Consider the following 25,077-nt stretch of genomic DNA (forward strand, 5'->3'; position numbering starts at 1 on the left):
GAATCGTGGTATGTTAGTCCACATATTAGCAAGTTCCTTGTTGTAAAGGGCACCCCATCAACACAACGTGTAATGCAAGTATGCATGAATCTCTTTCTTAATTATGCCACATAGGACACACACCTTTCTTAATATCTATATTAGGAATCTCTTTTAATAGCCCTATTTAATTGCCTGATTCCTTCCTTGCCTCGTTTAATTGCCCACCATATTGTCCTTCCTTCTTTTCTAGGCACTCACTCCTCATACTCCGATCACCAATTTCTGAGCAGACTTATTAAGGTGATTGATGACAGGTAACTTGAACACTTATATAAATTGATGGTTGTGCTTGTAAAAGGGCGAGGTGGTACTATTTGATAACAAAACCAACCATATCTTACCAAAGGTCGACCTAGTTTAGTTGGCTGGCCTCAAACATATCCCCTGGAAGGTTGCGAGTTCAATTCTTGTCGCCAGCGTGCCTTTTCCCCTAATTTTTTCCTCCTTGCCTGCTCCCACCTCCCGTGGCCGGCTGTGCTGCCGCACAGGCCGTAGCGCCCCACCCTACTCACCCACACCTCCTGTTATTTTCTGGTGACGGCAACCGAACTAGTAAACCCTCATACTCCCCACCGCGTGGGCTACCACTGCTGAGTCTTCCCCGGCTCCGTGTCGTTCTCTTCCTAGGCCTCGCCGTCGTCCATCGCCCTGGTGCTCTCGGCGCGGCGTGGTCAACGAACGACATCCATCAGAAGTGGATTGTACGTGGAGAGGCTGACAGCTGGGTCCATGGCTGCACACAAGGAAATGCCTCCTTATTACGGGCAAAATAATGATTCCTCCACCTAACAGCTGGGACCCACCGGAAGGGCCTTTGTATTCCGCAGAAAAAATATTTCCCCCGCTGACAGCTCGGAGCTACCAGCTATATCTTCGCACGCAAGGAAGTGCCTCCTTATTACGCACAAAAAAATGAATACTCCCCCTGCTAGCTGGGACCCACCATAGTGGGAGGCTGACTTGTGGGCCTACTAAGTTGACACGGACGGAGGGCTTTGTCGACTTAGTCAATATGAACAATTCTATCTCCAGTGACCGTATGATGTCCATCCAATGGCCGTAGTGCTTATTTAACCTCTGGTCTTCTTGCTCCAGCCACCCAAACCAGCGCCTGCTCCTGCCTCCCATGGCCGACTCTGCTGTCGCGCAGGCCTAACCGCCCCACCCTACTCCAACCTCTGGCCAGGCCATCACTCTATTCACCCACAATCCCTGTTATTCTGCGGCGACGACAGCCTCACACCACAGCCAAACCAGTCAACCCTTGTACTCCTCTCTGCGTGGGTATCCACTGCCGCATCTTCCCCGGCTCCGCGTCGTCCCCTTCCTAGGCCTCGCCGTCGTGCACCGCCTTGGTGCTCTCGGCATGGTGTGGTCAATGTGCTCAAGGAACGACTTCCATCGGAAGAGTACTGTACGTGGAGAGGCTGACAGCTGGGTCCACAGCCGCAACAAGGAAGTGCAACCTTATTACGCGTGAAATAATGATTCCTCCACATGACAGCAGAGACCCACCAGACGGGCCACCATATTTCACAAAAAAATGTTTCCCCCCGGACTATTGGGACCCACCAGATACATCTTCACATGCAAGGAAGTGCGTCCATATTATGGGTAAAACAATGATTCTCCCCCTGACAGCTGGGACCCACTAGCTATATCTTCACACGCAAGAAAGTGCCTCCTTATCCTCCCTGACAGTCAAGACCCACCTAGTCGAAGCGTATGTAGCGTTGTCGCGAACGTGTACGTACATACTGGTCGATCGGTCTGTCTGCAGGCTACAGTGATGAACCGTGGCCGAGTAAGGAAGGGCACATATGAATGAGAAACGTATTACCATGAAAAAAAGGAAGGGCACGTGTTGTAGTAGAGGCGCGGACGTAGCATGTCACGCAATCCCGTCAATATCGTGTACACGTACGTACAGCCAGGGTGCAAGAAAGTAAATATGGCCATGTACATACATACAGGCGGGGTCTCGAACGCCCACTCGCGCATACGTACAGGCAGAGCTCGTGTACATGGAGAGGCAGCAGAGAGCAGCGACAGCGTCCTGTTCATCGGCAGCCAACCGACTAGGTCGGAACAGAGAAACTGCGTCGCCGTGTTCATCGGGAGGCAACAAAATGTGTCTTATTCATCGGGAGCCAACCGGCTTGGATGGAACAGCCGAAACGAGGCCTGGCGAACCACGAAATAGAGGAAACGGCCTTGTGTTTGACTGCCTACGGTCGAAATGGGATCTTGTTCACCGGGAGGGGTCTGGCGTACTGCAAAACAGAGGAAACCGACTTCTCTTCGACCTCCTACGGTCGAAACAGGATCCTGTTGATCAGGAGGGCTGTAGCGTTCCGCAAAACAGAGGAAACGGACATCTCTTCGACCTCCTATGGTCGAAACGGGGGTCATGTTCATCGGGAGGGGTGTGGCATACCGCAAAACAGGACTCCATGGGCTACTATTCATCCACCGTCTACTGCCTCGCTCCAGCCTCCACGGGCTACTGTTCATCCACCGTCGACCTCGCTCCAGCCTCCACCTGCGATTGTTCATCCATGACGTCTCCCTCCTGCCTCCACCAGCTACTGTTCATCCACGGGCTCCTGTTCATCCAGCCTCCACCGGCTACTATTCAACCAGCCCTCTCCATGGGGTATTATTCAAGCACCCTCCACGGGCAACTGTTCATCCAGCCCTCCACTGGCTACTGTTCAACCAGCCCTCCCCCGACTGCTGCTCATCCAGCCCTCCATGGGTTCCTGTTCATCCACCCCCAACCGGCTCAATCGGGGTCATGTTCATCCAGCGACAACGACCTCTACTATCACGGGGTCCTGTTCGTCCAACCCCCACTAGGAACTGTTCATCCAACTCCCAACAATGCTCACTATTCATCAAGAGTGAGTAGGTTCGATCGGCTTTAGTTAGCAGCAGTGGTGAAGAAATCGGTCGATCGGGTTCAGTTAACAGCCAGGGATCGATCGATCCCTTAGGTTCAGTAACGCGTAGCCAGTGCAATCGCTCGGGTTCAGTAGGAAAATAACTTGCACCCACGCGCGTACATGTATGAGAGAAGCGCGCAATCCCTCTATGCGTCGCTCGGCCCCGACCACCCTCCGTAACCGAGAACTACCCGATATTTTCCTCGCCCTCGCTTCTACCACGGTTTTTCTGTCATGGACGGCCCAAAGAATGTCATGCAGCTGTGTCTCCAGCCAGCCCAGGACGAAAATCCCATTTTCTGTCATGAGTTTTTGTCATAGAAGTAGGAGTCCACCACATCTATAAGATACCGGGTTTTGTCACAATTATCGTCATAGAAGTGTCATAAGCATGACAGAAAAAATTCATTCGGCCCAAAATGTCACGAATGTGTCTTTTTTTGTAGTGTATCATCCCCCACGCCCCCTTTCCTTGAGAGTCTCAAGGAAGAGGAACCGGGGTCCATAGGTTCAGTAGTGCATTCAATCCGAAAAAGCATGATGTGGTGAATAAATTATAACTATGCATGGATTAAATTGTACTCCATGGCATAACCAACATATGAGCATCAAGTCTCAATATCTATAAACCGCTATCCACCTGCGTCTATAGATAATACTCCACAAAAAATTCTTATCTAGCATGCATTTTAGAATATTAAGTAAAACAGAGTATTACAATAAGTACGATGACATAAAGTAGATGATATATTGTCTTCACCATGCGTTCAAATGACAACTACATAATCATCTTTTTATCATCTGTAGTGATAGCAACACAATACAAGTGTTTTTCACTTTCTGTCACCATGGTAGATTATTTGCAAGATTGAACCAACTACAATACACAACTCCCTCTTGCAGATTACCCCTCAGACTTGGCCAAAGAAAAAAAAGAATATATAGGAGAGCATATATGAATAAAAAGTATGCAACAAACAAACCAAATTGATCTCAAAAGGATTCATGGATAGATCTGATCATAAAGTGACAATTTATAACATTGAAACAAACACACCAACAGATTACATCAGATGAATCACAACTATATAAGGCAGCCGACGTGACCTTTGTGTTGAGAAACATGGGAGAAAATACCAACTAACTTCTTCATGGACCCATACTCCAAATAAAACTACTCAAGTACGAGCATGGCGACCTTCAAATTGACGGAGAAGACAACTGTGAAAATTTCCCCTTTTCATAGAGTACCGGAAAAGGCCTCCGGATTGGATCATCACAGAATAAAGAGCAACAATGGGGGGAAAAGTTAAAATACGAGAGTTGATTGTCGTTTGATATGCCCTCAACTATCCGGTCTGGACAGTTTCAGGCCTCCGACCGAGATCACCAAATTGGGTCGAACCAGTCCAACCATCAGAAGTCCAGTATGATACGTCCATTTGCATCATGCTTTTATATTGATATTTATTGCATTATGGGTTATTATTACATATTTTGGTACAATACTTATGCATTTTCTCTCTTATTTTACAAGGTTTACATGAAGAGGAGAATGCCGGCAGCTGGGATTCTGGACTGGAAAAGGAGCAAATCTGAGAGACCTATTGTGCACAACTAAAAAAATACTAAAAATTTACGAAGAATTATTTTGGAATACATATAAACTATTGGGTGAAGAAAGCACCAAAGGGGACCCACCAGGTGGCCCACAAGGCAGGGGTGCGCCCAGGGGACCCACCAGGCAGCCACAAGGGTGGGGGCGCGCCCTACCCCCCCTGGGAGTGCCCCCTGCCTTGTCGTCCACCTAGCAGGCCTCCGGTGCACATCTTCTGCTATATGAAGGGTTTTGACCTAGAAAAAACAGGAGGAAGCTTTCGGGACGAAGCGCTGCCGTCTCGAGGTGGAACCTGGGCAGAAGCAATCTAGGGCTCCGGCGGAGCTATTCTGCCGGGGAAACTTCCCTCCCAGAGGGGGAAATCATCGTAATCATCATCACCAACAGTCCTCTCATCGGCAGTGGGTCAATCTCCATCAACATCTCCTCTCAAACCCTAGTTCATCTCTTGTCTCCGATCTTTGTCTCAAAACCTCAGATTGGTACCTTAGGTTGCTAGCAGTGTTGATTACTCCTTGTAGTGGATGCTAGTTGGTGTATTTGGTGGAATATCATATGTTCAAATCCTTAATGATAATTAATACTCCTTAGGTTATGAACATGAATATGCTTTGTGAGTAGTTACGCTTGTTCCCGAGGACAAGGGAAAAGTCTTGTTATAAGTAATCATGTGAATTTGGTATTCGTTCGATATTAACGCTTGGGGGAGGTGTCCCAGTATCGTATCACCATCACATATTTACCTTTATTTCTTGATCTAGTACAGTAAAAGTTCCTAGCATGATCTAGTTTTGAGTTTTTCTTTGAGATCTATCTATGTAATCGAGTCCATGAGTTATAGAATAAAGAGTAGTTTTGAGTTGAGGTCTTTGTCTTTCTTGCTATGATCTTGAGGGAATAAGGAAAACAAGGAAATAAAAATAAATAGAAAGATCATATAATGATCATATGGGAAGTGATGAGTTCACATATAAGAAGTATGATGAATAAAATTTGTTGGGAGTTGACAAACATAGTATTGGTCATTGTTGCAATTAATAGGAAGTAATAAAGAAAGAGAGGTTTCACATGTAAATATACTATCTTGGACATCTTTTGTGATTGTGAGCACTCATTAAAATATGACATGCTAAAAGGTTGATGTTGGACAAGGAAGACAACATAATGGGTTATGTTTGCTTATATCTGAATAGAAGTTATATTGTCATGGATCCTCAAACATGTTGAGCTTGTTTTTCTAGCTTTTGCTAGCCAAATCATTTGCACTAAGTAGAGATACTACTTGTGCATCCAAACATCCCTTAACCCAGTTTTTCCATGAGAGTCCACCATACCTACCTATGGATTGAGTAAGATCCTTCAACTAAATTGTCAACGGTGCAAGCAATAAAAATTGCTCTATAAATATGTATGATCTATTAACGTGAAGAAAATAAGCTTTATACGAACTTGTGACATGGAAGAAATAAAAGCGATGGACTGCGTAATAAAGTTATTTATCACAAGCGGCAATATAAAGTGACAACCATAAAAGCTCATGACAACGCCAGCTTCCCTCTGCGAAGGGCCTATCTTTTACTTTTATCTTCTACTTCTATACAAGGGTCATGGTGATCATCACCTTTCCTTTTTACACTTTGCCATTTTGGCAAGCACTATGTGTTGGAGAAAGATCCAGATATATATATCCACTTGGATGTAGGTTATCATAAAGTACTATTGTTGACATTCCCTTTGAGGTAAAAGGTTGGGAGGTGAAACTATAAGCCCCAATCTTTCTCTATGTCTGGTTGAGGCTTTGAAACCATAAGTATCGCGTTAGTGTTAGCAATTCTGAAAGACTAAAAGATGGTTGAGTATGTGGACTTGCTATACAAAAGCTCTTACATTGACTCTTTCCGATGTTATGATAAATTGCAATTGCTTCAATGAGTGAGGTCATAGTTAGTTAGTTTCCAATGAAGTTTTTGATTCATACTTTACCTTGTGAACGAAATGTAACTTTGGCATAAGAAATTATATGACAATATATGTTGTTGTTCTAAAGATGATCATGATGCCCTCATGTCCGTATTTTATTTTATCGACACCTCTATCTCTAAACATGCGGACATATTTATCGATTTCGGCTTTCGCTTGAGGAAAAGCAAGGTCTAAGCTTGGGGGAGTTGATACGTCCATTTTGCATCATGCTTTTATATTGATATTTATTGCATTATGGGTTGTTATTACATATTTTGGTATAGTACTTATGCCTTTTCTCTCTTATTTTACAACGTATACATGAAGAGGGAGAATGCCGACAGCTAGAATTCTGGACACAAAAAGGAGAAAATCTGAGAGACCTATTCGCAACTCCAAAAGTCCCGAAAATTTACGGAGAATTATTTTGGAATATAAAAAAATATTGGGCGAAGAAAGCACAAGAGGGGACTGATACGTCTCCATTGTATCTACTTTTCCAAACACTTTTTCCCTTGTTTTGGACTCTAACTTGCATGATTTGAATAGAACTAAACCGGACTGACGCTGTTTTTAGCAGAATTGCCATGGTGTTATTTTTGTGCAGAAATAAAAGTTCTCGGAATGACCTGAAAATCAACGGAGAATTATTTTGGAATATATAAAAAATACTAGAAGAAAGATCCACGTCAGGGGGCCCACACCCTGTCCACGAGGGTGGGGGGCGTGCCCTACCCCACTGGGCGCGCCCCCTGCCTCATGGGCCCCCTGATGCTCCACCAACCTCAACCTTGACTCCATATATTCACTTCCGGGGAGAAAAATATCAAAGAGAAGGATTCATCGCATTTTACGATACGGAGACGCCGCCAAGCCTTAAACTCTCTCGGGAGGGCCGATCTGGAGTCCGTTCGGGGCTCTGGAGACAGGAATCCATCGCCATCATCATCATCATCAACCTTCCTCCATCACCAATTTCATGATGCTCACCGCCGTGTGTGAGTAATTCCATCGTAGCCTTGCTAGACGGTGATGGGTTGGATGAGATTTATCATGTAATCGAGTTAGTTTTGTTAGGGTTTGATCCCTAGTATCCACTATGTTCTGAGATTGATGTTGCTATGACTTTGCTATGCTTAATGCTTGTCACTAGGGCCCGAGTGCCATGATTTCAGATCTGAACCTATTATGTTTTCATCAATATATGAGAGTTCTTGATCCTATCTTGCAAGTCTATAGTCACCTATTATGTGTTATGATCTGTTAACCCCGAAGTGACAATAATCAGGATACTTACCGGTGATGACCGTAGTTTGAGGAGTTCATGTATTCACCATGTGTTAACGCTTTGGTCCGGTATTCTATTAAAAGGAGGCCTTAATATCCCTTAGTTTCTAATAGGACCCCGCTGCCATGGGAGGGTAGGACAAAAGATGTCATGCAAGTTCTTTTCCATAAGCACGTATGACTATATTCGGAATACATGCCTACATTATATTGATGAACTAGAGCTAGTTCTGTCTCACCCTAGGTTATGACTGTTACATGATCGATCGCATCCGGCATAGTTCTCCATCACCGATCCAATGCCTACGAGCTTTTCCTATATTGTTCGTCGCTTATTTACTTTTTCGCTGCTACGGTTACAATCACTACAAAACCCAAAAATATTAATTTGCTATCGTTACCACTACTATCATATTACTTTGCTACTAAAAACTTGCTGCAAATATTAAGTTTTCAGGTGTGGTTGAATTGGCAACTCAACTGCTAATACTTGATAATATTATTTTGCTCCCCTTATGTCGAATCAATAAATTTGGGTTGAATACTCTACCCTCGAAAACTGTTGCGATCACCTATACTTGTGGGTTATTAGGGACCCACCAGGCAGCCATAAGGGTGGGGGTGTGCCTGTCGGTGTCAAAACCGGCGGATCTCGTGTAGGGGGTCCCGAACTGTGCGTCTAGGCCGGATGGTAACAGGAGGCAAGGGACACGAAGTTTTACCCAGGTTCGGGCCCTCCCGATGGAGGTAAAACCCTACGTCCTGCTTGATTAATATTGATGATATGGGAAGTACAAGAGTAGATCTACCACGAGATCGGAGAGGCTAAACCCTAGATGCTAGCCTATGGTATGATTGTTGTTGTGTATGTTGTCCTATGGACTAAAACCCTCTGGTTTATATAGACACCGGAGAGGGTTAGGGTTACACAAAGTCGGTTACAATGGTAGGAGATCTGCATATCCGTATCGCCAAGCTTGCCTTCCACGCCAAGGAAAGTCCCTTCCGGACACGGGACGGAGTCTTCAATCTTGTATCTTCATAGTCCAGGAGTCCGGCTGAAGGTATAGTCCGGCCATCCGGACACCCCCTAATCCAGGACTCCCTCAGTAGCCCCTGAATCAGGCTTCAATGACGACGAGTCCGGCGCGCAGATTGTCTTTGGCATTGCAAGGCGGGTTCCTCCTCCAAGTACTTCATAGAAGATTCTGAACACAAAGGTAGTGTCCGGCTCTGCAAAAATAAGTTTCCACATATTGCCATAGAGATAATAATATTTACACAAATCTAATCTGCTGACGTATTCCGTAGTGTGACACACCACGGCCAAGCCTTTATCCGAGTCGTTTTATTATCCCACCTCAGCACGTCATGCGAGGCGGTTTCCTTGGCACGTCTTGTTAAAGCAGAGATCGTGTCCCCTTATTCCGGGATTCTCATCAATATGGGCGTGGGTAACCCAACCGCGCCATTGATTACGGCGCTTGGAGATAAGCAAGTTTTACCAGGCTGGTGGGGACACGTAATTACGTCCGCCCATATAAGGGGATAAGGATCCACCTTTTCACCTACGCCTTCTTCCTCCTTTGCCTATCCATTCTCGCGCACTCGAGCTCCAGCGCCCAAGTCCGCACTCCCCACCTCAACCTTCTCCAGCCATGTCCGGAGCGGGAGGCAAGTGGATGGTCTCCTCCATCATGGAGGGACACATCAAAAAACTGAGGAAGGCCGGATACTTGTCTAACGACATCGCGTACCGGCTTCCCGAAAAGGGGCAGCTCCTCCCCACCCCAAGGCCCCATGAGAGGGTAGTGTTCCTTCCCCAGTTCCTCCGCGGACTGGGCTTTCCGATCAACCCATTCGTCCGGGGACTCATGTTCTACTACAGCCTGGATTTCCATGATCTGGCCCCGAACTTCATCGTCAATATCTTAGCGTTTATCGTCGTGTGCGAGGCTTTCCTCTGCATCCGCCCCCATTTCGGCCTATGGATCAAGACTTTCAATGTCAAGCCGAAGGTGGTGCGCGGCAACCAGGCGGAGTGTGGAGGCGCCATGGTGGGCAAGATGCCCAACGTCTTATGGCTCGAGGGCTCCTTTGTGGAGACCCTGAAGGGGTGGCAATCGGGGTGGTTTTACATCACCGAGCCGTGCGACCCTGAGTGGGTCGCAGCCCCCGAGTTCCGGTCCGGACCCCCAACGCGGCTCACATCCTGGAAAGAGACGGGCCTGTCGTGGGGCAGCAAAGGAGAGGTGACTGGACTGCAAACATGCATCCAAACCCTGGTGGACAAGCAGCTCAAGCTCGCCAACGTAGTCCAGGTTATGCTCATCCGCCTGATCCTCCCATGTCAACAACGGGCCTTCAATCTGTGGGAGTTCAACCCGGCGCAGCACCGAACTCTGAGCAGGCTCTTCGACACGGCGTACGAAGATGCCTGGAAGGTGCTTTTCAAGGGCGCCGAGGCTCCCGCATCCGCTACCGAGGATCGCGGATTCAGCGCGCAGCGTCACGCTAGCGCGGTAAGTTGTTTGCACCTTTTACAGGGTATTAGTTTTCCATAGTTTAACTCAATGTGGGATCTAACCTCCCTTACCTTTGACAGAGTTGGAAGGCGAAGTCCGGACAGATCGACTGTCCGGCTCCTTTGCCCGAAGACCCAGCCGATGCCCGCTTGGTGAAGCTGCTGGTTCCGGCACCCTATGTGGTGCCGGAGAAGAAGGCCACGAAGAAGGCCACGGGGACTCGAAAGAGTGCCCGGCGCCAGGAGGTGTCGGGTGCATCATCCGACGGCTCCGAGGCGCATTCCTCCCGTGAAGACGAGGAGGAAGAAGAAGAGACCTCTCCCCCTCCAGCGGGAGGAGAGAAGAAAAGGAAGGCCGCCCTCTCTGGGGAGGCCGGAGGGTCCAAGAAGGGGAGAACCCTTCCCCCGGACTACTCCACCGATGCCGACGACGGTGGAGAAGAGTGGCCGCACAGGGCCAGGACCCTGGCGAAATCGTAAGTATCTGGATACCAGAGTAATTCATAGTATTCCTTTATTGCACAGCTTTCCCTTATGTCGAATATGATTATGCAGCCCACCCAAAGACCGCCTCCACGCATCGTCGAGCGGTTCACTGGACTCGTCTGATGTGAATTCGCTTCCGACGGCTTCCTCCCCCTGCCCTACGGACGACGCCGAAGTGTTGTCTCAATAGGTTCCAAGCCGGGAGGAGGTGGTCCTGGAGGCGCCGCAAGGCGACCTCCCGGACTCCAGGAGTAAAGGGGATAAAAAAACCCCAGGGCTCCAAGTCCGGCTCTAGGCCGGACACCGCTCCGGAACCTTCAAAGGTTCCAGAGTCCGGCGGGGGACCTCCTTCCAAGAGGAGCAAGCCCATCGTGCCGGTGACCCCCGTCCAACCGGAGGCGCCGGACAATCTGTTGGAGGCACTCCAAGGCGCCTCCAACGACGAGGAGCACCGCACCATTATGAGTGCGATGGTCCAGAAGGTTCAGTCCGCCAAGAGCGGACTGACTGAAGCTTGTACTAGCCTTTTAACAGGCTTTGAGGTAAGTAAAGAGTGTGTAAATAATATTACCGCATAGACAGTAGCCCCTGATGCTCTGTTTGGCATTCGGGAAGAAAAGCCGAATAGAGGATCAAATAGAATTCGTAGGAGTATAACAAAAAGGAGTCAATATGCGTATGTAGGCTTCTTTGCTTGCGTCCGCCGCACTGACTGCGGAAGTGGACACGCTAAAGCAAAACCTCGAGCGGTCCGAGCAAGAGCTCGGGCATGCAAAGAAGCAGTTCATGGATAATGAAGGTAAGAAATACCTTGTTTAAATATATATAAAAAGGTGCAATTGCAAAAAATGACAGGATTATCGTGGCTATTGTAGGGGCCACGTCTGAGGTGGCGACCCTTTAGCAAGCGCTGCTCGAGGCCGAGAAGAGGGCGGCCACGGAGCGCACCGAGCGAGAGAAGTATGGGGCCCAGGTTGGCAAGGTGTGGCAAGAGCTCCAGGTTCTCATGAAAAAACATGAGAGTTTGGAGCTTGACTCAAAGACGCGAGCGTCCGAGCTCGCGGCGGCTATTGAAAATGCCAAGTCTGCCAAGGCCAAATCCCAGAAGACCCTCCAGGAGTAGGATGAGGTGAAGAAGATAGCGACGGGTAAGACATTCTTTATGCAAAGCAAACACATAAACTTGAGTTACTTGTTACTTACCCGAATCCGGAGCTCTCCAGGAGCGTTCGCAGATCTTCCTCGGAGCGTGTCCGATGCCGCCACATTCTATTGAGCCGAGGAGGGCAGCTCGACAGAGAAGGTGTTCTGGTCTCAGTATACTGAGGCCGGACACCACGTGCCCCTGAGCGACCAGATGAAGCAACTGGTCGAGCTCCACAACGCGGCCGAACATGCGATGAAGGGCCTCATAGCCTGGAGAGGCTCTGCCTGGGAGCTATTTCGGGCTGGTGCGGCGGCTGGTGGAGGCCTGTCCAAGGCTCGAAGTCATCAAGCGCTCTGTCTGCATTGAAGGTGCCCGTAGGGCCCTTGCCCGTGTTAAGGTGCACTGGGGTAAGCTGGATGCTGAGAAGCTTGTTAAGCACAGGCCACCGCCGGGGAAAGAGCATCGCAAGCCCGAGAATTATTATAAGGATGTTCTGAAGGGTGCCTGCCTTGTGGCGGATGAATGTTCCAGGGATGTAATTTTTGAGTAAAACTCGCTCGTTTTGTCCTGTGCGCTGAAAACTTGTTCATATGTGCTAAGCAATGTTGTTGGAATTTAAAATATTACCTTCTGTGCGGTTGTTTATCAATTCTAAGAGATGGCGAGTCATCGGCTTCTACCCCCGTGCCGATAGTGCTGGGGTGTTCGGGGATAAACCTGAGCGCTCTTTTTCCCATGTTTGGGTCCTTTGAGCGAGGCGCTCAGCCCAACGAACAAGGCAATCAGACTTACAATGCGTGAACACTCTCACTTAGCCATAGAATTCTATAATTTTAAATTTCGGCGAAGCCCCTGGTATTCGGAAGACCGAGTTCGGGGCGCTATCCATGCCTTGGCCGGACAGAGCCGACTCCTCGCTCTAAGCGGCATAAGTCTTTAAGGACTCGAAAAAACCTCTCGAACAGCGACCAGCTCTCGCTTCATCATGACAATCAATTTTAGCTTTCTCCACTGAGGTGCTCGACCCAGCTCAACTGGGGCACAATCGCAGTGGTTCTCCTAGTGCTACCTTATCCGATATAGCGGAACATAAGGCACCAAAACATAGGAGCCGGGCAAACCCAACTATTGACCCAAGACATGATTCGGAGCCAATGCATATAATGCTATAAGTTCGGGGTGCCGCACTTGTTAAAGTGTTCAGACTTCTCACACCATATTGAGGGGTACTAAAGCCCCTGGCGTATTTTGGCCGTACCAAAGTGTACGGGTGCAACATGTCGTTAAGGAACATATATTTACAGAAAAAGAGTAATGCAAAAATAGACAAAAGCTATGCATTGTTTATTAGAAAGGGCTGCGATCAAAGCAGAACGATACAAATAATGCGATAAGCAAAAGGTTGGACTATTTAACATGTCCGTTCCAGGGGCAGGCTGCGGAATGGTATGTGAAACAAGTATACTGCTCGTGATAGAGACCACCTGGGAGTTCCGTAATGCGGTGTGGCTTGTCTGCTTCCCTGGTTCTTGCATCGTTTGTGCGGCAATTGAACTGCCGAACATGCCTTCCGAATAATGGAGTCCTGAAAGTAAGAGAAAATTAAAAAATCGGCAGCCCCTGGTGCTGTTTAAGCCATGTTTCGGGCGTGCCGTGATGGTGCCCCTCCCCCTGTACCCATGGTATTTCTAGAGCGTAGTTATGTACGCAAAGCACTGGTGTCGCCTTTTTGCGAGGGCTGGGGTTGGGGCCGCATTGCTACGCCTGCTCGGATCGTGCCAGGCGGTCTTGTTGTAGGTTACCCTGGGCGCGCTTGCCGGTGTCCGGTCGTTTAGTGGCCGGACTAGAGAACTTCCTGGAGAGGCTGCTTTGTACTTCCGCTGCAAGGGCCGCCGTGTGCTCCTCCGTTCGGAGGGAGCGTTCGGTGTTTCCATTGACCGTAATTACTCCTCGAGGGCCTGGCATTTTGAGCTTAAGGTATGTGTCGGTGTCAAAACCGGCGGATCTCGGGTAGGGGGTCCCGAACTGTGCGTCTAGGCCGGATGGTAACAGGAGGCAAGGAACACGATGTTTTACCCAGGTTCGGGCCCTCTTGATGGAGGTAAACCCTACGTCCTACTTGATTAATATTGATGATATGGGTAGTACAAGAGTAGATCTACCACGAGATCAAGGAGACTAAACCCTAAAAGCTAGCCTATGGTATGATTGTTGTATGATGAAGTTGTTCTACGGACTAAAACCCTCCGATTTATATAGACACCGGAGAGGGTTAGGGTTACACAAAGTCGGTTACAGTAGTAGGAGATCTAAATATCCGCATCGCCAAGCTTGCCTTCCACGCCAAGGAAAGTCCCATCCGGACACGGGACGAAGTCTTCAATCTTGTATCTTCATAGTCCTGGGGTCCGGCTGAAGGTATAGTCCGGCTACCCGAACACCCCCTAATCCAGGACTCCCTCAGTAGCCCCCGAACCAGGCTTCAATGACGACGAGTCCGGCGCGCAGATTGTCTTCGGCATTGCAAGGCGGGTTCTTCTCCAAATTCCGTGTACCTGCTAAATAATGTCCGATTTTCGTAATGTAGCGCACCTTCGCTTCCACGCCCAATAATGGCCGTCTTCCACGTGTCAAACAAATGCGAAAATTTGGGGTGTTTTTACATTCACACCCCTAGCCACATAAACGAGCCGCCTATTTAATGGGATGGGGATTCAGATCCAAACCACACCTTCTCCTCTCCGCGAGTAATCATCAGAGCGCCTCCAGCAAAGGTCCATTCCAACATGGCCAGCCGTCGCAGCTCCTCCTCTCGCCCTTCCAGTCCTAAACCTAGAGACTGGGAGAGGTGCTCCATCCCGCACAGCGACCTAGTGTCGCTTCAGGCCAAGGGATTTCTCCCTCAGGCCTATATGGTCCCGGTCCGAGCCGGACTCGCCACCTATAATGGCGGAGAGCAAGCGGAGAGCACCCCCAATCCCTCCAAAGGAGAGCGGGTGTTCCTCGTCCCTTATCTAATAAGAGGACTTGGATTTCCAATTCATCCATTTCTCCATGGGCTCCTGGAGTTCTACGGCCTCCAGCTGCACAATCTCATGCTCGGCTCTATATTGCATATCGCGGGCTTCGTCGCCCTTTGTGAGCTATTCTTGGGTGTTGAGGCTCATTTCGCGCTGTGGAAGAGGTTATTCTGCCTGGTGCCCTGCTCTCAAGAGGGGTCTATATATCAAGTGGGCGGAGCTGAAGTGTGGCGTATCGCCGGGACTGGATATCTATCCGGAACCCCAAAGAAGGCATCCGAGGACTGGCCTTCGGAATGGTTTTATATAGATGATGTCCCGCTGCCGGATCCTATCCGGGTCGGTCTCCCCGAATTCAACAGTGCTCCCTTAAAGAAACGCCTAAGCTGGCGTCCACGGAGCTCTCAGAGAGAAGGCGACAGGGACGTCCTTCACCTGATGGGCCGGATAAGACTATCGGCTCATTTCGGACTAACCATGATCGGAGTCATGGCCGCATGCATTATGCGGGGGGGTGCAGCCGCTTCAATATAGAGGCCACCCCATGTGGGATTTTAACGGGGAGGATGACGCCACCTGTTATGGTCGTAAGGGGCCAGCCTCAGGTGCCGCTCTAGTAAAGATCTTATCCTCTTTGTACAAGGGAGAAGAGGAGGAATTCCTCTGCGTCAACCCGCAGGGCGGATTTACTATGTACAACCCTCCGAGTTGGGTAAGTGGACAATTGTGCTTGCCCATCCGTTTTACATTCCCATGATTGAATATGTAGTCTAACAACTTCAACGCAGGAACTGCGTCAGGAAGTAAAGGATATAAACAGCCGTCCCCCACAGCCCGAGGATCCAGAACGGTCCCTCGATCTGGACTCCGAAGAGGATCCGGACATATCGGTGGAGCTGATCGACGGGGTGTTTCATCAGCTAAGCAAGGACAATACCTTGGTGGCCATTACGGCTGATTACCCAGGGTTAATTCCGGCCTCCCAGTTAACAGAGAGCGGAGTCTCATCCCCTTGAGAAGGAATCCATTCTCACGCATTTCAGTTTTCCTGACAACGACCGTGTTTTGCAGGGGAGGTTTCCGAGGCGGGAGGCCGAACCGCAGGGCCCCGTGGGGTAAAAAGGAATGTAGTCCGGACTGAGACACCGGCGCAAAGGTATAGCGCACCCTCTTTTTCCCTGGTGTTATTCCTTCAGGGCATATTAACGTTCATGCTATCTTCAGGACGAAGATACCTCGCCGGACTACATCCGGAGAGGTTGCCAATCGCGCCTCCACCAGCCAGGTTCCAATGCCTGGCCCGGAAGCAGAAATGAACACAAGGCACGCACCGGATGCTCCTCCAACAAAGGATGCGGACAAGCTGTCTGCCACCAATTCCGAGGTGGAGAGTGCCATGAACCACAGGCATCGCCGGATAGTTCTTCGCGATGCTTGTTTCTCCCAAGAGGCATTAGATGCCTTCAATTCGGGAGATGCGTACCTCCGTGCCGCTCAAAATGGTTTAGCCAGAGCCACAGAGCAATATGTAAAAGACATACGGGTAAGAAATTTTTTGGTAAATATATATATATATATATACCAGTAGACCCCGAGACTTGAAACAGTTAGAGTAACTGATTTAAGGATCATTTGTTATGCAGGTTCTCACAGAGAAGAATACCGTACTGTCCCAGGAGCTGGAAGAGTGCAAAGCCCAACTGGAGGCCGCACTAGCCGCGGCAGGGGAGCCCAAAGAGACCCCCTCTGGTAAGATACACTTCGAAAGATTAGTATCTTGTGAAGTGCTGCGTGGGTGCAAATCTGGCAAATCATATTGCAAATGGCGCCGGACTGGATCTGGAGAGGCAACAACTCTTACGCCGGCTAAAGGCCGGTGAGAGTATGCTGACAAGGGTGAGGCGGGAGAAGAATGATCTTCAGGATGCCAACACCAAGCTAGACGTTGAACTTAAAGATGTTCGTGGGCAGCTGTCGGACTCCACTAAGGAGAATCAGCGGCTTCGACGCGGCATATTTAGTAAGTGCTTAAGCGAATCTTTGAAAGAAAAGAGTTCGGCGAGGAAGTCGACTAACAGAGTAATGTCTGTAGGTATGCTAACGGGTCGTCCTGCAGAGGAGATGCCCGGTTCTACGGGTGACCTTCTTCCCGAGCTCTCGCAACTGCACGAGCGAGTTCGGCAGGCGATGCGAGGCGTTGCCCAAGCCTTATGGCCTTACTACTCCATGCCCGAGGGCCTTGGAGAGCTTTTGGAGAAGCTTAAGGCAGCTCGGCGGCGCTTCCAGTTGTGGAAGATATCGGCCTGCCGACAAGGCGCTAGGGAGGCCTGGGCCATGGTGAAGACGCGGTACACGAGGTCTGACCCAAACCACATGGCCGAGGTCGGACCTATGGGGCCTGATGGGAAGGAGATCCCTGTAAGCTTACTGTACGGCCAAGTAGAATTGGCCGCCAAGTATTCCCAGCAGGATTGTAAGTTAGATAGCCTGTTAGATGGTATTGAAGAGGAATACAATCAGTCAGAGTGACTATGTAATTTTTAATTGACATGTGTAATGCCTTCTAGCCGGATTGTAGATCGTTTGTCGTTGCCGACCTTTTCGCTTCAACCTCGGGACCTGACGGTCCGGAGTGTGTCCGAATACCCTACCGGTTATGTAAGAACCGGGGTATGCATGGAGACCAGGCGTAGGGGTCATTAGTGCTTTATCAGACAAGTGCCCAACTAGTTATGTTATATTACATGGTTAGTAAGAAACATCTTCCAGAGAGAATAGTTCCGTTAGGGGTTCCTTTCTCTGGGAGGCATGCCCTAAAGTGCATGTTTGGACTGCAAACGCAGGAAAATCATCTGGGGGCATATATATAAATAAGTAAAAAGGTCATCTTTTAGTTCACGACCGAATATTCCCTTAAGAACGCTAGCTTTCGGCTTCACCCAGTCTGAGGTACACATCCGGCTGATCCGGCAGTAACAATCGAAGAGGTGCTTCCTTTACCACCTAGCCGAACAATCGGGAAAGTAGGGGTAAGCACAGGAGCCAGACAACCCAGCTTGGCCAAAACTTAAGTCATATCGATGCATATAATGGTGAAGAAAAGGTGCATCCGGAAGTTTGACGCATGTGGTGGGCATGAAGCCCGTATAAATAAGCTTCTGTTAAAGAAGCCCCCAGGTTTAATGAGCGCGAGTAGCACATCACTTGAGGAGCCTTTAAGGGCTATAAAAGAAAAGGGGGGAAGGAGAGGAATGTAAGACAGAAAATGTAAAAAATGGACAGAGGAAGGAGACAAACACAGAGTCCGGCACTAGGCATAGAATCTTCAGAGACGGGCTGCGTTCCATGGGTTCGGCTCGAGTCGGTTATCCGACGCATCTCGCAGGCGGTATGCTCCGCCAGTCAGGACTTGGTCGATTATGAAGAGACCTTCCCACTTGGGCTTCAGCTTGTCCTTTTTCTTATCCGGCAGGCGTAGAACTAATTCGCCAACGTTGTAGTTTTTGGCCCGCACTTCTCTGCTTTGATATCTTCGAGCCTACTGTTGATAGAATGTGGAACGGGCTTTTGCCACATCGCGCTCCTCCTCTAAGGCGTCCAAACTGTCCTGCCGATCGAGCTCGGCTTCCCTTTCTTCGTACATGCGCACTCGAGGTGAGTCATGAATTATGTCGCAGGGCAAGACTGCCTCTGCGCCGTACACCATAGAAAATGGTGTGTATCCGGTGGTGCGATTCGGCGTGGTCCGCAGCCCCCAGAGTACGGAGTCGAGCTCCTCTACCCAGTGTGTGTTAGATTCCTTGAGCGACCGCACTAATCTGGGTTTGATGCCGCTCATGATGAGACCATTTGCACGTTCGACCTGACCGTTAGTTTGTGGGTGATAGACGGAAGCATAATCGAGCTTGATGCCCATGTTTTTGCACCAGAGTTTTACCTCATTGGCCGTAAAGTTCGTGCCGTTATCGGTGATGATGCTGTGGGGGACGCCATAACGGTGTATGACCCCGGATATAAAGTCTATCACAGGTCCGGATTCGGCCGTCTTAACAGGCTTGGCTTCTATCCATTTGGTGAACTTATCCACCATGACCAGTAAGTATTTTTTCTTGTGGGTTCCGCCTTTAAGGGGTCCAACCATGTCAAGCCCCCAGACCGCGAAAGGCCAAGTGATGGGGATAGTTTGGAGGGCGGTGGGTGGCATATGGCTTTGGTTTGCAAAAAGCTGGCAACCGGCGCATCATTGGACCAAGTCCTGAGCGTCCGCCCGGGCCGTCGGCCAATAAAAGCCTGTACGGAAAGCCTTGCTTACAAGGGACCAGGCTGCGGCGTGATGGCCACCGAGTCCGGCATGAATTTCAGCCAGCGGGTTCCGCCCTTCTTCTTCGGAGATGCACCTTTGAAGGACTCCGGTAGTGCTTTTCTTATAAAGTTCTCCCTCATGGACTTTATAGGCTTTAGATCGCCGCACTATACAGCGTGCCTTGTTTTGGTCCTCTGGGAGTTCCTGCCTAGTAAGGTAGGCTAGGAATGGTTCTGTCCACGGGGTGATAACGGCCATTAGTACGTGGGCTGAGGTTGTGATTTCATTGGCAGAGCCTCCGATTATGTCAGATTGTTCGGCGTCGGACAGTGCGGTTGGGTCCGGGCTAATATTTCCATGTTCCCCTTCCCATACTACGGACGGCTTGAACAACCTTTCCAGGAAGATGTTGGGGGGACCGCATCGCGTTTTGCGCCGATGCGTGCCAGGACGTCTGCCGCCTGATTGTTTTCTCGGGCTATATGGTGAAATTCGAGCCCCTCAAACCAAGCTGACATTTTGAGGACGGCGTTGCGGTAAGCTGCCATTTGGATCCTTGGCATCGAAGTCTCCATTTATTTGGGATATCGCGAGGTTCGAATCCCCGCGCACCTCTAGGCGTTGAATGCCCATGGATACTGCCATCCAGAGACCATGTAAAAGGGCCTCGTATTCGGCTGCATTGTTGGGGTCCGTGTACATAATCTGGAGTATATATTGAACTGTGTCTCCTGTGGGGGACATCAAAACGATGCCGGCCCCAAGTCTGGACAACATTTTGGAACCGTCGAAGTGCATGATCCAGTTTGAATATGTGTCATGCTCTTTAGGGAGTTCGGCCTCCGTCCATTCTGCGACGAAGTCGGCCAAAACTTGCGACTTGATAGCTCGCCGTGGCCTATAAGTTATGTCGAATGGGAGGAGCTCGATGGCCCATTTTGCAATCCGGCCCGTTGCGTCACGGTTGTTTATAATATCGTTGAGTGGTACTTCCGATGCTACTGTGATTGAACACTCTTGAAAGTAGTGCCGTAGCTTCCGGGATGCCATGAATACCGCATATGCGATCTTTTGATAATGTGGGTACCGTGATTTGCATGGGGTGAGGACAGTGGACACATAGTAAACCAGCTTTTGAAGGGGGGATTTGTGCCCGTCCGTTTCCCGTTCGACGACGAGTACTGCGCTGACAACTTGATGGGTTGCTGCAATGTACAATAGCATTGGTTCGCCGATGTTTAGCGTGGCCAGGACGGGCTTTGTTGCCAATATGGCTTTTATTTCCTCGAGTATGGCCGTGGCGGCATCCGTCCATTCGAAGTGTTCGGTGCGTCGAAGGAGGCGATTGAGGGGTAGCGCCTTTTCTCCCAACCGGGGGATAAAGCGGCTTAGAGCCGCCATGCATCCGGTTAATTTTTGTATTTGTTTGAGGTCCTTTGGGATATCCAATTGTGACAAAGCTTGGATCTTGGCTGGATTTGCTTCGATTCCTCTACCGGATACAATGAAGCCCAAGAGCTTTCCGGCTGGAACGCCGAAAACGCGTTTTTCTGGATTTAGCTTGATGTCATATGCTCGGAGGTTGTCAAATGTAAGCCTCAAGTCGTCTACTAGAGATTCGACATGTTTTGTTTTTACGACCACATCATCCACGTATGCCTCTACTGTTTTGCCGATCTGGTTTGCCAGACATGTCTGAATCATGCGCTGATATGTTGCGCCGGCGTTTTTGAGCCCGAAAGGCATTGTGTTGAAGCAGAATGGGCCGTATGGGGTGATGAATGTTGTTGCAGTTTGGTCTGACTTGGCCATCTTGATTTGATGGTAACCGGAGTATGCGTCGAGGAAGCACAACGAATCGTGTCCTGCAGTGGCATCGATAATTTGTTCGATGCGGGGGAGGGGGAAGGGATCCTTTGGGCAAGCCTTGTAAAGGGTCTTTGAAGTCAATGCACAGGCGCCAGGATTTGTCCTTCTTTGGTACCATCACCAAGTTTGCTAGCCAGTCCGGATATTTTATATCTCTGATGAATCCGGCCTCCAATAGTTTGGCTAGCTCCTCTCCCATTGCCTGTCTCTTGGGCTCAAAGAAACACCGAAGGGCTTGTTTGACAGGTTTGAATCCTTTTAGGATATTTAAGCTGTGTTTGGCCAGCCTGCGCGGGATTCCTGGCATATCTGAAGGGTGCCAGGCAAAAATGTCCCAGTTCTCCCGTAGGAATTCTTGCAGTGCAGCGTCTACATCGGGGTTTAATCGCACCCCGATGGAAGCTGTTTTATTGGGGTCCGTTGGATGGACCTGGAATTTGACTATTTCATCTGCTGGTTTAAAAGAGGTGGACTTGGATCTTCTGTCGAGTATCACATCGTCCCTGTTTACCATGGAGCGCAGCGTAGTCAGTTCCTCAGCCGCTAGGGCTTCGGACAGTGCCTCAAGGGCCAATGCGGCTGTCTTGTTTTCGGCGTGGAGTGCTATGTCCGGATCACTAGCGAGAGTGATGATTCCGTTCGGCCCGGGCATCTTGAGCTTCATGTACCCGTAATGGGGTATTGCTTGGAAGATTGTAAACGCTTCCCGCCCCAGCAGAGCGTGGTATCCGCTACTGAGCGGGGCCACTTGGAATGTGACCTCTTCGGACCTAATTATCCGGCATGCCGAACACCACATCTAGTGTGATTTTTCCTGCACAGCGCGCTTCCCGACTGGGGATTATTCCTCTAAAGGTTGTGCTACTTCGCTCAATGCGGTTCCAGTCTATTTCCATTTTTTGAAGGGTTTCCTCATAAATGAGGTTCAATCCGCTGCCCCCGTCCATGAGTACCTTGGTGAGGCGAAAGCCGTCCACTATAGGACTGAGTACCAATGCGGCTCCATGGGTTTATTGTTGCTACTTGATAGACTTCGGCGAGGCTGCGGAGTGTTCTTTTTCGCATATTATTTGATGCGAAAGTCTCGAAGACTGTTAAGATTGTACTGGAGTCCCCGAGGTGGCTTTCAGCGCCCTCCGGAATTAGGAGATGTTCGCCCCTTTTGGCCACCTGCCGGAGTATCCAACATGCTCTAAGGCTATGAGTTGGTGTGGCGTCCTCTGTACTATGAATTTTACAGGGTCCATTAAGCCATCCCTCCAGTATGGTTCCATGCCCTGTAGAGGGTTTTGGTTTTTTGGTTTTTAATCCGGGTGTCTAATGATGATGCACCCTTTTATTTCGGACGAGGTTCCTATTCAGGGCCGGATTGTCCCAAAATTTAGTTTCGGTAACAGGAGGCAAGGAACACGATGTTTTACCCAGGTTCGGGCCCTCTTGATGGAGGTAAAACCCAACGTCCTGCTTGATTAATATTGATGATATGGGTAGTACAAGAGTAGATCTATCACGAGATCAAGGAGGCTAAACCCTAAAAGCTAGCCTATGGTATGATTGTTGTATGATGAAGTTGTTCTACAGACTAAAACCCTCCGGTTTATATAGACACCGGAGAGGGTTAGGGTTACACGTAGTCGGTTACAATAGTAGGAGATCTAAATATCCGCATCGCCAAGCTTGCCTTCCACGCCAAGGAAAGTCCCATCCGGACACGGGACAAAGTCTTCAATCTTGTATCTTCATAGTCCTGGAGTCCGCCTGAAGGTATAGTCCGGCTACCCGGACACCCGTAATCCAGGACTACCTCAGTATGCATAGTGCGGTACCGCATTGAACTTGGCGAATGCGGTTCGCCCGAGCAGTGCGTGATAGCCACTGCGGAATGGGACTATGTCGAAGATTAACTCCTCGCTTCGGAAATTATCCGAAGATCCGAAGACCACTTCAAGTGTGACTGAGCCTGTACAGTTGGCCTCTACACCTGGTATTACGCCTTTAAAGGTCGTTTTGGTGGGCTTAATCCTCGAAGGATCTAAGCCCATTTTCCGCACTGTATCCTGGTAAAGCAGGTTCAGGCTGCTGTCGCCGTCCATAAGGACTCTAGTGAGATGAAATCCGTCAATAATTGGGTCTAGAACCAATGCGGCGAATCCGCCATGACGGATGCTAGTGGGATGGTCCATTCGATCAAAGGTGATCGGGCAGGAGGACCATGGGTTGAACTTTGGGGCGACTGGCTCTACCACGTATATGTCCCTTAACGCGCACTTCCGCTCCCTTTTGGGGACGTGGGTTGCGTATATCATATTCACCGTCCGCACTTGTGGGGGGAAAACCCTTCTGTCCACTGTTGTTCAGTGGCCGGGGCTCCTCGTCGTCATCACTATGCAGCCCCTTGTCTTCATTTTCAGCATCTAACTTGCCTGCCTGCTTGAACACCCAACAATCCCTGTTGATGTGATTGGCCGGCTTTTCGGGGGTGCCATGTATCTGGCACAAGCGGTCGAGTATTCGATCCAAACTGGACGGGCCCCTAGGATTCCTTTTGAATAGCTTTTTCCGCTGACCGGATTTAGAGCCTCTGAATCCGGCATTAACTGCCATATCCTCCTCATTGTCGCCGTTAATGTGGCGCTTCTACTTGTTGTGACGCGACCTGCCACTGCTGTCCCTGGTATCCGAATTACCAGGGTTCTTGGTCATATTGTTGCTACGAGCAAGCCAGATGTTTTCTCCCGCGCAAAAGCGGGTCATAAGTGTCGTGAGGGCTGCCATAGACTTTGGCTTTTCCTGTCCTAGGTGCCGGGCAAGCCACTCGTCGCGGATATTGTGCTTGAAGGCTGCTAGGGCCTCTGCGTCCGGACAGTCGACTATCTGATTTTTCTTTGTTAGGAACCGTGTCCAGAATTGCCTGGCCGATTCCTCTGGCTGCTGAATTACGTGGCTTAGGTCATCGGTGTCTGGTGGTCGCACATAAGTGCCCTGGAAATTGTCGAGGAATGTGGCTTCCAGGTCCTCCCAATAACTGATTGATCCTGCTGGCAAGCTGTTAAGCCAATGCCTAGCTGGTCCTTTAAGCTTGAGTGGGAGGTATTTGATGGCGTGGAGATCATCGCCGCAGGCCATGTGGATATGAAGGAGATAATCCTCGATCCATAGCGCAGGATCTGTTGTGCCATCATATGATTCGATGTTTACGGGTTTGAAACCCTCGGGGATTTGATGATCCATTACTTCGTCTCTGAAGCATAGTGGGTGTGCGGCGCCTCTGTACTGGGCTATATCACGACGTAGCTCCAATGAGCTTTGTCTACTACGTTCGGCCCTACCGGATTTATGTCCGGCGTGACGGTTATTGTCTCGAGTCATGGGGCGCCCACGCGATCCGTAGATTGATCTTGTTTGCCTTGCCTTGTCCTCCAACATATCTCGCAGGTCTGGCGCATTTTCCCGTGCCTTGGTACGGGGTGCGGCTTGAGTGGAGGGCCGAGAGGCCTCTCTGTCGCGGCCACGAGGTGGCCGGTCGGCCGTATTAAGTGCTTCCTCCTTTAATCGGGGTAGCAACCTACGCTTTGGGTAGCTCTTGGAGGGGCGTTCGAGTTTATGCTCTTCAGTCGCAAGGACTTCAGTCCATCTGTCGACTAGCAAATCTTGATCAGCTCTAAGCTGTTGCTGTTTTTTCTTGAGGCTTCTTGCCGTGGCCATAAGCCTGCGTTGAAAACGCTCTTGCTCAACGGGATCCTCTGGCACGACGAATTCGTCATCGTCGAGGCTTGCCTCGTCTTCGGAGGGAGGCATATGATTAGCATCCTCGACCTCTCTGCCTGTTGCTCTCTCATGAGGGCTGGTTTCTCCGTCCTCCTGTGCTGAATCT

The sequence above is a fragment of the Triticum urartu genome, chromosome 3A (genome assembly GCF_056163025.1).
Source record: "Triticum urartu cultivar PI428250 chromosome 3A, HENAU_Tu73, whole genome shotgun sequence".
In the NCBI taxonomy this organism is placed as follows: Eukaryota; Viridiplantae; Streptophyta; class Magnoliopsida; order Poales; family Poaceae; genus Triticum; species Triticum urartu.